Source organism: Pinus tabuliformis, chromosome 8 (genome assembly GCF_031772625.1).
Source record: "Pinus tabuliformis cultivar Carrire ecotype Pingquan chromosome 8, CPIR1, whole genome shotgun sequence".
In the NCBI taxonomy this organism is placed as follows: Eukaryota; Viridiplantae; Streptophyta; class Pinopsida; order Pinales; family Pinaceae; genus Pinus; species Pinus tabuliformis.
In genome coordinates, this window is record NC_142294.1 from 1,188,125,781 (window position 1) to 1,188,140,989 (window position 15,209).

Here is a 15,209-nt window from a genome sequence, read left to right on the forward strand (position 1 = left end):
AGGGCTCTCTCCGGTATATCTCGACAAAGATCTTCAAAGGGCAGAGATAACCAATAAATAAGACTGATTTTAGGCTAGTAAACTGATAAAAGGTTTGATTTGAGATTTTTGGGATTTTGGTGGAAAATCGGGGAAAGGCAATTTTGGGTGTGGGGATTGGACACGGTTTTTGCAGGGGGTTCTTTGGGGCAAGGTAGGAGACTGTATTGATGCCTTTGAAAGAGTCAGATGGTCAAGAATGACTGGTGAGGAGCTAAGGAGAGCAAGTAAATACCTTGAGTTCTCCTTAAACAGATGAAAACATTGATATTAAGCAAACTTAAAAGCAGAGCATGGCAATCATGAATTCTAATTTAACACTTCATTTGCCTAATTTGCAGAAGGAAAAGTAAGAATATGATTCACATAAAAAACTTACAAGTACAAAGAGAAACACACCATCAATACATGTAACCACAGGAATCCCAAAAAGGATTGCAAAACCCTGGTCTTTCTTCCTTTGCCAAAATTGCAGAGATACAATGAGTCATACAATAGAAGCTTTCTCCCTCAAGAGTCCAACCATGAAAATGACCAAGAAAGTACATAATATAGGCAATCTAACATCTTTCCTTGCCTCTAGGGGTTGAGCTCACTATCCTAGGAGCTGTTTCAACCAATTCTAAACTGAGCACTGAAAACTAGGCAGTCAAAACAACTTGCCTCTATAAGCTAGGAAACCAATTCATTCATTAAATTTTTGCCTATCTCATGAATGAATCTTCTAGAAGAGATAAATAAGTGTAAAAATATCATAAAATTACATCATTTACAACAAGGAAGATCAAAATCTACTCCAAAAAGTCAAATCCAGTTAAAACTGCGTTTTGCTGAGCTGTAGGTGAATTTCTGTGAAAACTGCCCAACACGTCGCGCCCTGATCCTGAACGCATCACGCGCCTTTGGAGCTGCTTTTGAGGCACTTTCAGGTGTCCAAATGAAGCAAAAGTGGGCTTGTTGGAAAGGTCTGGATGTCTACTTTCGAACCCAAGTGGAATTTCGGAATTGTTTGGCCATTTGCTCCTCCAAAATGGCAATCTCCCAAGACTGCTTCCTGTGTGTCAAAAAGGTGGCAGAAAGTCATTTTTTGCTTGTTTTTTGACTTTCTGGAGGCCCAAACTTGGTGAAATTTCTTGGAAATTGCTGAGCAAGTGTATCTTTGCATGAAAAATCCAAAAATTCTGAGTTTTCTTGAAAAGGAGTTGCCCATCGAAAGGGTCACGCGCGGCGCGCGACGTGTTGGTGGAGAAAACTTGTTTTTTGCCCAAAAATTCACAAGTCACCAAAAATGCTCAATTTTTTTTGAAATTTGTGCTGGAGTTAAGTGATTTAGCATCATGCTCCTTCAAGGAAGCCTCAACCAAGATGTGGAGGGGATCAGGCCTTTTCCTTCGTTTTAGTGCTTTGGCCAACCGTCTTTGGAGCACCTTCATTCTTGCCTTGCATACGTGCATTCGGGCCCAATAGTGGTTCTTCATGTTCCAGAGCAGGTCCTTATCTTGGTTGGCCTTGGCCAGCAACCTCTCCAAATGAGCATTGACCCGGAGAAGCATAGCCTCTCGTTCAACGGGTACCAAATCACCGGGTCTCTTGCGAGCCAAGTTGCAGTCCTCATGAATCCTCTGCAACTCATCAAGAGTGTGCTCATCTTCCAATTGCTTGTTGCGCTGCTCCAAATATGTAGTTGTCCATTGTGCCATCTCTAACTTTTGCTGCAACAAGCGGTTCTCAGTTTCCTTTTGATGAATGATCTCGTGAAGCTTCGTGCTAGGGGAATGGATGTCAAGATCAATGATGTCGATATCTAGTTCACCTGACGGTCCCTCCTCAATCATGGACTTCTTGCCCCTCTCTGATACCTGTGCTGCTGTCGGAAGCGAGGCCCCTTCCACCTGATGTGGAGATAACACTCGCTGAGCTGATGAAGAAGGCGAGACCCCTTCCACCTGATGTGGAGAAAATACTCGTCGAGCTGATGCAAATAAGGCCCTGTGGCCTCTCTGATATGTGACCAATGGAGGAGAGCTGACATGTCTGGTCTCAGGGATATCATGCTGCTGTGATGGTCCTCCCTCCTCATGAACAACCTCAGGAGGTGGTGGTGGCACTGTGAAAAAATCACGAGAGATAAAATCCTCCCATGGGATACCCTACTGAGCCAACTGATGTATGACCACAAGCTGGATCAAACCATAATGATAGATGCTCCTGTGTTGCTGTGCTGGGCTATTTCTCTGCATCAAGGGCACCATCTTCTCAATATTCCGGCACATGAAAAATGGTATGTTCATCATCCGTACCCATGTGAAATGCATCAACAAGCAAATATGGTACGAATACAAACATGAAAATCTGCCCTCACAGGTGAAATAGCGCATGATGAGCCTCATCAAGGGAGCATACTCATCCCTCAAAAATCTGAAAGGAAATACACCAGTCATGTGCCTCATATATGCAGGTTTAATGTAGGGCTCATACTGAAATCTGTCCAATAGTTTGCGCTTGTTCCACTCTTCTCCAACATTAGGTATCCCTGTTGCTTGAGCAACCATCTCAGGTGTTAATGTAAAATCCACCCCTGCAAGGTTCACATTCCCGTCATGCAAATGCAAAACAAACAAGTGGACCAATTCCCTGTGATGCTGAATTTGAGAGATCATCTCGCAAAACTCATAACATGAAAGGTGGCGAAAACATGTGACTACAAGTGGACAAGCCTGCAAATAGGTCAAAGAGGTGGTCTCCTCTCTCACATGGTGACCACTCTTACCACCCCTGTGAGGCCTCCTTTGTACCTCAACCTCTAGCGTTGACTCACGGTCATCACTTTGCTCATAGTCGGTTTCGGTTTCTGACATGGTTTCAAGAGCAAAGTGGCTGAAATGTACCGCTGCTTCTGCTAAAAAATCTATTGTTTTAATTGTTGAAATGTTGTTTCAAGGGGACAAATAACAAAAGGGAGATGTTAGGTAGGGGAGACTTTTAAGGGAAATTAGGGAAAATATATGAAATATGGAATTAAGGGAATGAATCATGACATATACACCATCACACAATTATAATTTGCAAGGGTTTTATGGGAGGTAGGTTTTAGGGTTATATTATTGATTTTTAGGAATAGGGGTAGGGTTTTAGGGCTTTTGGTATTTTTGGTAGGGAGATTAGGTAGAAATGATATGGGAGGTGGTAAAGGGATGTGGGGAAAAAGTGGGGGTGAAAAGGATGACCTTGTGTTAGGATATTCCGACACATAGGATATAGTTAAGTTCAACTTGGTCTAGTTTAGAGTTAGGTATAGAGTTAGGTAAAGTGTGTTTCTTTACCGTTGTACATATTGTAACTTACAATCCGACGGTCACGATATGTAGTGATCCGACGGTTCACTCTCACCTCGGTATTACCGACACTTGATCCGTGGCTTGACACCCGATTGGTCCATGAGTTCTATTTAAAGCGCATGGAGGGTCATTGTTCGGGTAATCCGTGCATGAGAGAAGCTTATGTAAATTTTCATTCTTTGATTAATAAATTGCCTGTAGTACCCACGTTGGGACAGGCCGTGGACTGTTTCCCTCCTTGCACTCTGAGGGTTTTAACCACGTCAAAAATACTGGTGTATTGATTTGAGATCTGGTTGTGAGCGGTGTCCTTTTGGTATTCTTTCTGAGGAACTTTGTGAGCGGTGTCCTTTTGGTTCAAAGCTATTTTAAGAGAGTAGAGGTCTTGGGTTCACGTCTCCATTTTGTGGGGGCGGATTTTTTCATTCCCGCACTTTCGCGCACTTTGCCGGCAACGTCAACAATTTTTTTTTTCAAAAAGCCATAACTTCTTCATCCGGAAACCTTTTTCAGAGCCGTTTTTTTTAAAACCGCCTTTTTTTTCGAGATCTATCCATTAGACCACTTACTTTCAGCATCTTCAGCTTCAGTTTTTTTCAAAAAAAATGGAAAGTCCATGCCAAGTCATTCTTGACAGCACTAACTACTTCCAATGGGTAGCCTACATGGGAGATTTACTTAGAAGTAAAGGTCTCTTCAGAATAGCCACAGACCAAGAGAAGAAACCAAAAGATGAAGACAAGGTTGAAAAATGGGAAAATAGAAAAGATCAAGCACGTGGTTTGATAGGAATGTCTATTTCTCCTGATCTTAGATTCCATATTGCAGAACTTGAAACTCCTCATGAAGCATTAGAAAAACTCGCTAAAGTTTTTGGAATTAAAAATGAAATTAGAGCCCATCAACTTGAGAATGAGTTGCTTACTTTGGATCCTAATAATTTTTCTTGCATTGAAGATTTCTTGTCCAAATTCAAGACCCTTAGATATCTCTTGGAAGGTGTTAAAGTTAAGAAAGAAGATGGTAACCTTATTTATTCCATCCTTACTAAGTTGGGACCAGCCTACTCTGTATTTGTTTCCACTTTCCATTCTACAAGGGAAGCTTTCATTTGTCAAGGCAAAGACTACAAGCCCCCTTCCTTTGACTTCTTAGGATTCTTTGAATTTGGTTGCTGCTGGGCGGCTAACGCTTTCGAGGAAGAGTTTCCAAGATTAAGAAGACCAAGATGTAAGAGTTTTTCTTGTTCTCTTATTAAGGAATCACAAAAGGAGTCAAAGGAAGTTGTCACTAAGGGGGGATAAGCTCTAGTGCCTCCTTCCTTCTCCTATTGTGTCATATTTGTAAATCCTTCAATCCTATCCCAAGTTGTTCTTAAGGGGGGATGTTAGGATATTCCGACACATAGGATATAGTTAAGTTCAACTTGGTCTAGTTTAGAGTTAGGTATAGAGTTAGGTAAAGTGTGTTTCTTTACCGTTGTACATATTGTAACTTACAATCCGACGGTCACGATATGTAGTGATCCGACGGTTCACTCTCACCTCGGTATTACCGACACTTGATCCGTGGCTTGACACCCGATTGGTCCATGAGTTCTATTTAAAGCGCATGGAGGGTCATTGTTCGGGTAATCCGTGCATGAGAGAAGCTTATGTAAATTTTCATTCTTTGATTAATAAATTGCCTGTAGTACCCACGTTGGGACAGGCCGTGGACTGTTTCCCTCCTTGCACTCTGAGGGTTTTAACCACGTCAAAAATACTGGTGTATTGATTTGAGATCTGGTTGTGAGCGGTGTCCTTTTGGTATTCTTTCTGAGGAACTTACCCTGTAAATTCCTACACCTTGAAAACAGAAAAACAAACCCTAGCTTTACTAGCACTTTGACATTCTTAAGCAAATACACATGGAATCCTCATTTGAAAATAATGGCCTTTAAATACATTCTCATGCTCTTTCCAGCTTTAGCAAACAATACATTTTGATGATTGGAGGCCTACCTACAACCTTGAAGAAATTTGGGGTCGTTTTGCAGTTTACAGGCAATTTTCTGTGGATGAATCCCCAACATGTAGTGCACGGGTCTGGATGGGTCGCGCGCACCCAACGCGTCATGCCAATGCTTTTTTTCCAACTGCGATGACTCCCTTGACGCGTCGCGCCTGCCCAACATGTCGCGTGCAGGTCTGAACGGGTCGCGCGCGGGTTCTATCTACAATTTTGCTCAGTTTCTCTTCAAATCGCCTTTCACTCTTGCTTTGAGGCAAATGATGACCAATGGAGGGAGAGATGGGCTTTATAAGCTTGATTTAAATTAATTTCCTCTCAAACCCTCTTTCTAATGTTTATAACATGACACTTTTTCAAAATTTAAATGTTGCTGACTTTATGGTTTCCTTTTGTCCTGAAATTGGTTGAACTGATGCTTTTTCTTGAAAATTTTTGCAGGGATAGCTTCTAAGGAATCTTGGCAAAGGGGACCAGGGCTGCATGCTGACTTTCGAAGAATTTTGAATTTTTACAACTTTTTACAAAAATGAGAAAATGACCTTATCTTTAAAAACAGGGTTTTTAAATCCAAGGTAAAAATTAGCTCTACAAGATGAAATCTTTTGAAGAAATACTTTGATAGTCATCCCTCTGGCCTGCTGGGCATTTATTGACTTTTAAAGACATGACCTCAAAGACAAATTGGACCTAAACCCTAGACCTAGGACTTTTGACCTCAAGACAAGACAAGTAACCTTGAAAGAGTTTATTGACTGAAACAACTTGATCCAGCAGTGCCAAGAGGGGAATAAAGACACTAGCTCCTCCATCAGGGTTATGGCATGCCTAATGGAATGCAATGAGATGAAACTGATGAGACACCTACTTATGCAAATGCAAAGAGCTTTGATCATTGATGGAGGGCTACTAGACCGACTCTAACACGGTGAATGAAACAACCCAACCCGACTCGGACACGAAGTGGAAGTGTCATGTTCAAGAGCGACTTGCTACCAATAAAGATTCTTTGAGTTTTCTTCCCAATTTTCCCCAGTCATTGCTGACCAGTACCTCTTTATTTTTGTCAAGCTTGAGGAGGATAACATATGCTTGTTCTATAATTTGCCCTTCGGGCAAACCCATCGCTATGTTTTAACGAGCTTAGCGATAGTGAAACTCGTTCTCGTCTAAAGACAAGTTTGTCGCTATTAATCTTTTTAACGAGTTTAACGACAAAGATAACTCGGTCCTTTTCATTTTTAGAGAGTCTGAAAAGGTTCGTAAAGGTAACTCCAAAATTCCTTTTTCGTCATCTAATCCCTTAAGTCCAAAAATGTATAAAACAATACAGAAGGGATGAATTTTTGATAGTTTTAACGAGCCGAACAAAACAAGCGCTCGATCTTTTTGTGCAATAATCCCTCAAGTCCGAAAAGATTAAAATCTAGATGAGGGATAGCACTTCTTGTCCCTTTAACGAGCTAGAAGGCCAAGAACTCGGCAATATTTTCATATTTTACGAGTCAGTTGAAAAGAGCTTAAAGAAGACTCGTCTTTTGAGGAACGAGTGATAAAATGGGTAGCAGCTGATTCCAGGTAAGGTTTGGAATTTTCCAATCACGACAGTGTCACAAGGATGGCTAGTGAAATCACTCTTCGCAGCTGTTCCTCAAAATGGGTAAACAATCAAATGGAGGTGAATGATCGGCCAATGAAAAAATGGAGGTGACGGTGCAAACACGACCAAGGCTTTAATGGCTGAAGTACTACATTCACGGTGGTTATTTACCAGGAAACAGTTCATTTTTTAACGAGCTTAAACGCGGGTGGAAACATTTTCTCGGTGCGGGTTTATTTTTTAACGAGCTTGAACCTTGCGGTAACACTGCTCGATTAATCCAATCGTATGATAAGAATGTCTCATATAAAAACAACAACTTTTAGAGTTTTGCCCCACATCCTTTCTTTATGCAAGTTAGGAAACGACCAATCCAAAAAACAGATAAATGACCGCTCTTTGCTTGCACTCCAAAAGGTTTGCATGCCCCCAGGTATAAAACAGAGTTTCAAGGTTACCTCTACTTCCATCCGCCAAAACATTTATTTTACCGAGAGAGGCCTACCTCTTACAGGTCACCCAAAGATTGTTCTATTCACAGCGCAAACAAAACACTTCTTTGGCAATGTCTACGGAAATAAACAAAGGTGAACGGATGATCTAGTGAGACCATCCCTGACATAACTTTGACAAGAGAATCTTGTTCTAGAATAACCCCCTCTTCCAATCATTGACGGGGGTACAAACTAGTCATATTCTCCTGCGGAAACCTACCCTATACCCGAAGTTTTCCTGCCGAAGCAGACCAGGGTGCATGCCCCCTGGGTTTCAGTCATATCCCTCTGAATTACTCGCGCTCATCGGGAGGACGGACTGGAGATTGAGACATTTATTGCGTGAAAAGACTATTCAGGGATGTTATATGACTATTTTCTCTGTATGATCCAGGAAATGAAAGCTGGTCCACGAGCTTGACCACTCTTCCTTCGTTCGGAAAACACATTACTCTAAAGAGTGAGGAGACAATTGCCCCCATGCAATAAATATAGTCTCGTCCAAGGAGTAGATTGTAATCCAGGGGTCCTTGAACTACCATTACGTTCATGCGAACTGTTTTCCTTCTCAATGTTATGGGCACATCGGGAAGGATCCCTAAAGGTCGACTGGTTCCTTTATCAAAGCCCGTCAGATTTCTCATCTCAAGCAAAAGCGATGGCGAACCAAGCGCTTTCCAAGCAGTTGAGGAAAGGATACTCACAGAAGCCCCCTCATCTATGATGGTACCAGCCATAACCATTCTATATATTTGAACGATGATTCGGAATGGTACGCTTGTTGGTAAACGGGGTCTACCTAGTTGATTCCAGTCAAAGGAGACAACTAGGTTGCTTGGAGGTGGGAACGAATAGACGGCCGGGTACGGATCTGACGAACTTCCTTCCTATGGTAAAGGAACGGGTAAATTTCCCCCATGTTCGTCGGAGTCTGTGTTTATGAAGAGAATTTAGACGGTGTCATCCTTGTTCTCTTCAGTGACTGTATCATCTGAAGATAAAACCTCTGAAGGCAAGACCGGGTCAACTGCCACCTCGACCTTTTGACTTTCGTCTGGTATGGATCCGGATGGTTTATCTTCAATGATAGGTGCTTCAGCCGACCACCTGAGCGGGCCAGCCGGATTTTAAACTAATGACGGAATCGGCAAGAGTTTTTTATATCCAGGAGGAAGTCGTAACAGTGAAACCGGACGATCATCCAAAAATCTTTTAGATTCGTCTAAGAAGGGACAACAGTGGATGACATGATCGCCTTCGCACAGTTTACAAGGAAATCTACATTTCCCTTTTTGTCCTGGGGCTTCACTTCCACTGATTGATGGTGTGCTTTCAACATGATCATCAGAGGTTGACGACACCGGGTTGTGCAAACGAGGAGACCAGTCCCTTAATATCCAAGGGATGCAAGGACAATCTCTGTGAAAGTGGTCTCCTTTGCAAATGACACATGGCGATTTAGGCCTGGTCGGTGCAGTGTGTGGATTTTCGTTAAACGACACTCGTTTTCCCCCATTCGCCTTTGGCTCCTTCTTCTCCTTAGGAACTTGAATTTTGGCTTTACCAGCCCCATCAAGCGAAGAGGAAGGAGGAGAGGAAGAATTAGAGGAAGTAGAAGGCTGGTGGGCAACTCTGGACTCGTCTAATTGCTTATTCGATTGTTCAGGAATAGTGGTGTTCTGAACGATAGAGGTTGAGAAGAGCCATACAGGCAAACCAATTGTCAGACCTGGAAGCGACAATGTGGCCATATGGGGTGCACCAACATCTCCCCAAGAGGAGAAGGGACTAGGATTTCCACCAAGGGGAATTCCTTGGTTGGTAGACTCCATTTTCTCAACCCAAGATCAACGTAGGAAAGGGGTATGAATATTCCATTTAAAATAAATTTTATACGCTTTGACACAAATTTTTTTTTCAGTTTTTAAGAGTCGAGAAAAAACAAAAGATGACTCTAGTCTCCTTCAATTTTTAATGAGCCTGAAGTGACAAGTGCTCAGATGGACCTTTTCCATTAAGGAGTCTGAAAAGGAATGAAAGGGACTACTCTGGAGGTCTAGGTAGAGGGAGTACCAAATCAATCGCAAAACTATAGAATACTTTTTACGGTACAACAGTCAATCTTACCGAATGCTGTGTTCAGTGCATTGCGATCGATAAGGCGGTAGACACGACTTCCTATGGATAAAGGATTTAAGCCTATACGGGTCTCCCAAAATATACTCAATGGTACGTGGGAGCATAAGTCCGTACTAACACTTATCGTCTCAAAGTGGAGGAATCACCCAACCATCAGTGAGGACAACAGTTACCAGGCTTTACGACACCGGAATACGTCTCTAGCCTAGACCTCTAAATGTTGTGCGTTAAGTTCCAAAGCGTTGTTAGATTCATTGAATTTATTTTAAGTTGATCTTGCTTATGAAGTTTTCCTTTTGGGTTCATCACGAGATGTAGATGTAATTCCTAAAATGCAATCTAAAGATGATAAACAAACTTTTATCTCTTTTCTGCAATGAAAATCCTAGCTACTAGGGGAAAAGAAAGAAACAATCTTTTCACAAAGAGCAAAGAGCACACTGTAAATGCACTTTCCTAAATCAAGCCAAACAGACTGTCTATATGAAAATGCACATGCATGTATTTGTTTTCCACTTTCTTAGTATTGATGCTAAGAAGAAATTTGATGTACAATTCTGAATTTGCTTTCAAGCGACAAACACAAACAAGCTTCTTTTCGAAATCAAAAGATAGAGATGATTATGACACTTTACGATTTTGAAATGAATACTCGTTTTGACACTAGAAAATCAAAAATTCAGACCAAAGGCAATAGTAAAAGTATAATCGACCATCAACAGCAATCAAGCTTTCTCCTATGATCGAAATCGACACTTGCGATAGATCTAAATCAAAGGATGACAGTACGATTATTCTACTTTTGCAATGGAAAACTGTAAACGACTCAACAAACACACAAAAACATCTACAGTTCTTTTGTACAAAGGAGGCAAAATAACAGTAAGGAAAAGGGGTTTTAAACAGACATATACTGATCACAGGCTGCAAATTTCAGAGACAAAACTGGAAAGAATGAAGCACAAGAACCTCAGCTGCACAGGGCTAGTCTGATCAGCGGACCTGTAACACAGAGAAACTGCATTGCAGTGCAGGTTGCCCTTTCAGGAAGTGCGTTGAAATGCAGGATCTCTTCACAGTACCTTCGCTGGGCCAGAAACGAGAATCTGTCTGGGTTCTGGGTCACAGTTTGCAGTTTAGTCTTTGGTTTTTGGCCGAGTAAAAGCAATCAGTAATGCACAATCAGGGGTAGATCTAAGGAGGGTCTAAGAGCTATCACAAAGGCAATCAGATAGTCTGCGAATCAGCTATTCAAATCATAAACAGATCCAATGAATGGATTGAAGCAGCAGATGTCTACTTTGCATTTGTTATGGCAAATGCAGTTCAAATGCTACTTATAAGTTTATGAAACAAACAACAAGAGATACAAAAACAAACTAATTAGACATTCTCCCCAGCGGAGTTGCCATTTTTTTACCGGGAAAAGTGTCTATTTAGAACTGCTCTATCCCACTAAGGTGTGACAGCTGCCTTAGAAACAAACAGAGAAAACTACTTTTGTATTTCCTTTATGAACTATTGATAGAGAGGAATAGAAAGAACCAACCTGTGTCTTGCGTTAATCCTTTGATCCAATCCCTCTCTTCTTTGACAACTTCCAGCTACCTGCTCCCTTACTTGCCCAGCTTCACCAAGTACTTGTAAGATCACAGAAGAAGAAAACTATACAAAGACATGGATCTATATTCATAAACAACTTAGGATCAGATTTAAGTTAACCATATAAATGTAACAAGCATCAATGATACAAAAGCATGGAGGAGAAACTAAAATAGTTTTTATTGATAAACAAGAAGATCCAGGAGGAGTTACAACCGATGATTCCTGACCCAGCATCAACCTCCCAGCAAAGAAGGCCCTCTTCACCTCCAAAAAAGGATAGATCACCCAATTCTCTGATGTTTGTCTCAAAGCCAACAACAATTCCTTACAATGTGCAAAATTCCAGCCTCCTGATCACTGGGATGAGGGATCCATATATAGATGTGTGTAAGGAGGATGAGTCAGCTTGTGATTTGATTACTGTCTTCTCTCTGTCATTTCTTGCTTCCACTTGGAGACTGAAGGCCTCTTACTCATCCTTGATTGAATTCAGTGAGGCAAGTGTCATAGGAGAAGATTCTGGAAGCTTCCATTGTCTCTCCACCTCGCAGAATGACACTGCCATTTGTCATTTCTCGCCCAACGCACCCTCATAGTGCATTTAGGTGCATTGCAACGCACCCAGCCAGTGGATTTAGGTGCTATGCAACGCACTTAGCCAGTGGAGTACCTGAAATGATCATTTTTTGACTTATTCTGAGCAGTTTCTCGTGGAGAACTTCGGGAGAAGCTGTAATTTGTTGACCTTGTTCCTTTAGGGGTTAGAAAAACACTTTTAGGGACTTAGGAGCCCTTGGTTTATGGACATTTCGTGCTTGGAGTTGTAAGGCACAAAAATGTCTATAACACCCCGCTACGCAATCAACGCAACCAATGGGGGCTTTGCCCCCGTTCTAACCCCCCGGTTAACTACGTGGGCTAGTCATGGAAAGAATATAACAGAACCCAACGTTCTCCCACTTGTTGTTTTATTTCCACAAGGGGCCATAAGAGAGCTTAGTCATTTATCGAGCCCTGCAATGCCCATTGTTTCTATACACCAAGAGAACTTCTCAGAGCTCATAGATTTTTTCAATACATCTGCAATATTCTTCAAAGTGTCCACATTTACCAGCAACACCTTTTTGTCTTCTATCATATCCCTCAAAAAGTGATACTGAACATCAATTTTCTTTGTCTTTGAATGGTAAGCAGGGTTCTTTGCCAAGAAAATTGCACTTTGGATGTCACAATCTATCCTTATAGCTCCCTGTACTAACCCCATACTTGAACACAATCTCTGCAACCAAACTGCTTCCTTGCTTGCATGAGTGGTTGCCATGTATTCTACCTTTGTAGTTGATAGTGCCACTACACATTGTTTCTTACTCATCCAACTGACTGCACCTCCAAATAGGTTAAAAATATACCAACTTGTAGATCTTCTCTGATACAGATCTCCAGCCCAGTCTGCCTCAATAAAGCCACAGATATCCAAAACTCTATCCAATCCTGGTCTTCCTTAGTAGCACAAACCATAATCACTAGTTCCACGCAAATACTTGAAAACCTACTTCACTGTTGTCCAATGCTCCTTTCCTGGTTTTGACATAAACGTACTCAATACTCCCACTGCATGTGCAATGTCTGGTCTGGAACACGGGGCATGTCCTCTTCCTCTTCTTGTGTCTTGGGACACTGTTCAAGAGATAACTTTATACCTACACGAATAGGAACCTTCATCGGTTTACTATCCCGCATATTAAATCTATGCAATATTGTCTCGACATACTTCCTCTAGTTTAACCAGATCTTCCTCTTTGCTCGATCTCTTCTAATTTCCATGCCCAAAATATAGTTTGCAGCACCAAGATCTTTCAGGTCGAATTTGGAGGACAATTGGGTCTTCAAATCCTAGATAATTTCTTTGTCATTTCCAACCAGCAACATATCATCCACATAGAAGACCAGATAAATGACACGGTCACCAATTAATTTAAAATACACACAGTGATCTGATTTTCTTCTGTTGAAGCCAAGTCCCCGTATAAATGTATCAAATTTCTGATACCACATCCTTGGTGACTGTTTTAAACCATACAGGGACTTATTTAACTTGCATACCAGTTCTTTCTTACCCTTCACCACAAATCCTTCAAGTTGCTTCATGTAGATCTCCTCTTCCAAATCCCCATGAAGAAATGCTATCTTCACATCCATCTGTTATACCTCAAAATCAAAAGCAGTAGCAACATATAAAATTAATCTATTAGAAGCTACCTTGGCAATAGGAGAAAAAACATCACCAAAATCAATTCTCGACACCTGGGAATAACCTTTTACTACCAACCGAGATTTGTATTTCTCCACCTTTCCTTCTACATTTGTCTTCTTCTTGAACACCCATTTGCTGCCAATGGGTTTCCTTCCAACCAGCAACTCCACCAGATCCCAAGCCTCATTTTTGTGCAAAGATGCCATTTCATCAACCATGGCCTCTTTCTAGAGTTTTCCATCCTCTGAATCTACTGCTTCCTTCACAATTCTGGGATCATCATCAGTAATAGATAAAGCAAAATTTTAATAGAAATCAGATGGACTATACCTTTCTAGCTGCATTTTTTCTCGAACTGATCTTCTCACACCTAGAGATTGTTGCTCTTCATCTTTTGATTGCTTCTCTGTTGTAGAGTTTGATTCTTCATCCTTTAGATCAAAATCTATCTTCTTAGGTTCTTTTGGTTGGAATTCATGTTTAGTAACATCTTTCACCTCTCTGAACACCACATCTCGGCTATACACAACTTTCCTTGTTACTGGGTTCCAAGGCTTATAACCCTTTAAACCATCTTTATACCCAATAAAGATGCACTTTTCAGATTTACTATACAATTTGGTTCGTTTCTCCTTTGGAACATGTACACATGCATCACATCAAAATACCCTCAGATGTGAAAGAGAGGGTTTATTACCAATCCATACCTCTTGTAGAGTCTTATCCTCCAACGCTGATGAAGGTGATCTATTGACCAGGTAACATGCTATCTCCACCGCCTCTACCCAGAATTCCTGTCCAAACCCAGCACCACTGAGCATGCTTCTTGCCCTTTCCACCAACATATTGTTCATTATTTTTGTAACTCCATTTTGCTGAGGTGTATATGGCGTAGTCTTCTATCATGCTATACCACACTTCTTATAGAATTCTTCAAATTCCTTACTGTAAAACTCTCCACCGTTATTTGTCCTCAGCACCTTTATCTTCTTCTCTGTCTGGTTTTCCACCAAAGCCTTAAATTCTTTAAACTTGTCAAAGACTTCAAATTTCTTCTTAAGGAAATATATCCATGTATTCCTTGAGAAGTCATCTATAAATGATACATAGTACACAGACTTAGCTAGTGATGGAACCTTCACAGGTCCAAACACATCACTATGCACAAGCTCTAATATATGTTTCCGCTCTTACAACCAGAGGGGAAACTCACCTGATTTTGCTTCCCATATACACAATTTTCACATAAATAAAAATCCAAAGATCTATTACTCATACCTTCTACCATACATTTACCATCAAGTATTCGATGGCCCTTCTCTCCAATATGTCCAAGCCTTTGATGCCATAGCATGGTCTTCTCTACAGAGACCACTAGATTTTCTTCTCCTCTTTCAGGAACCACAGAACTGTTGCACCCATCAACAATAGTGCTACCTTGCAGCTTGTACAGAGTTCTAATCCGAACTCCCCACATCAATACCAGTGCTCCCCGAACCATCTTCCAGGTATCCTTCTCAAACACTGTTTTTACACCTGCATCATCTAACTTGCTTACAAAAATTAGATTTATGGCCAATACAGGAATATGTTGAATACCCGAAAGTGTTCTAACCCTTCCACCTTGGAACTTCAACCTTACTTTTCTATGACCAACAATTCTAGTCTTCCTATCATCCCCTAAGAAGACATCACCACCATCTTATTTCTCATACTCGCAGAACCACTCT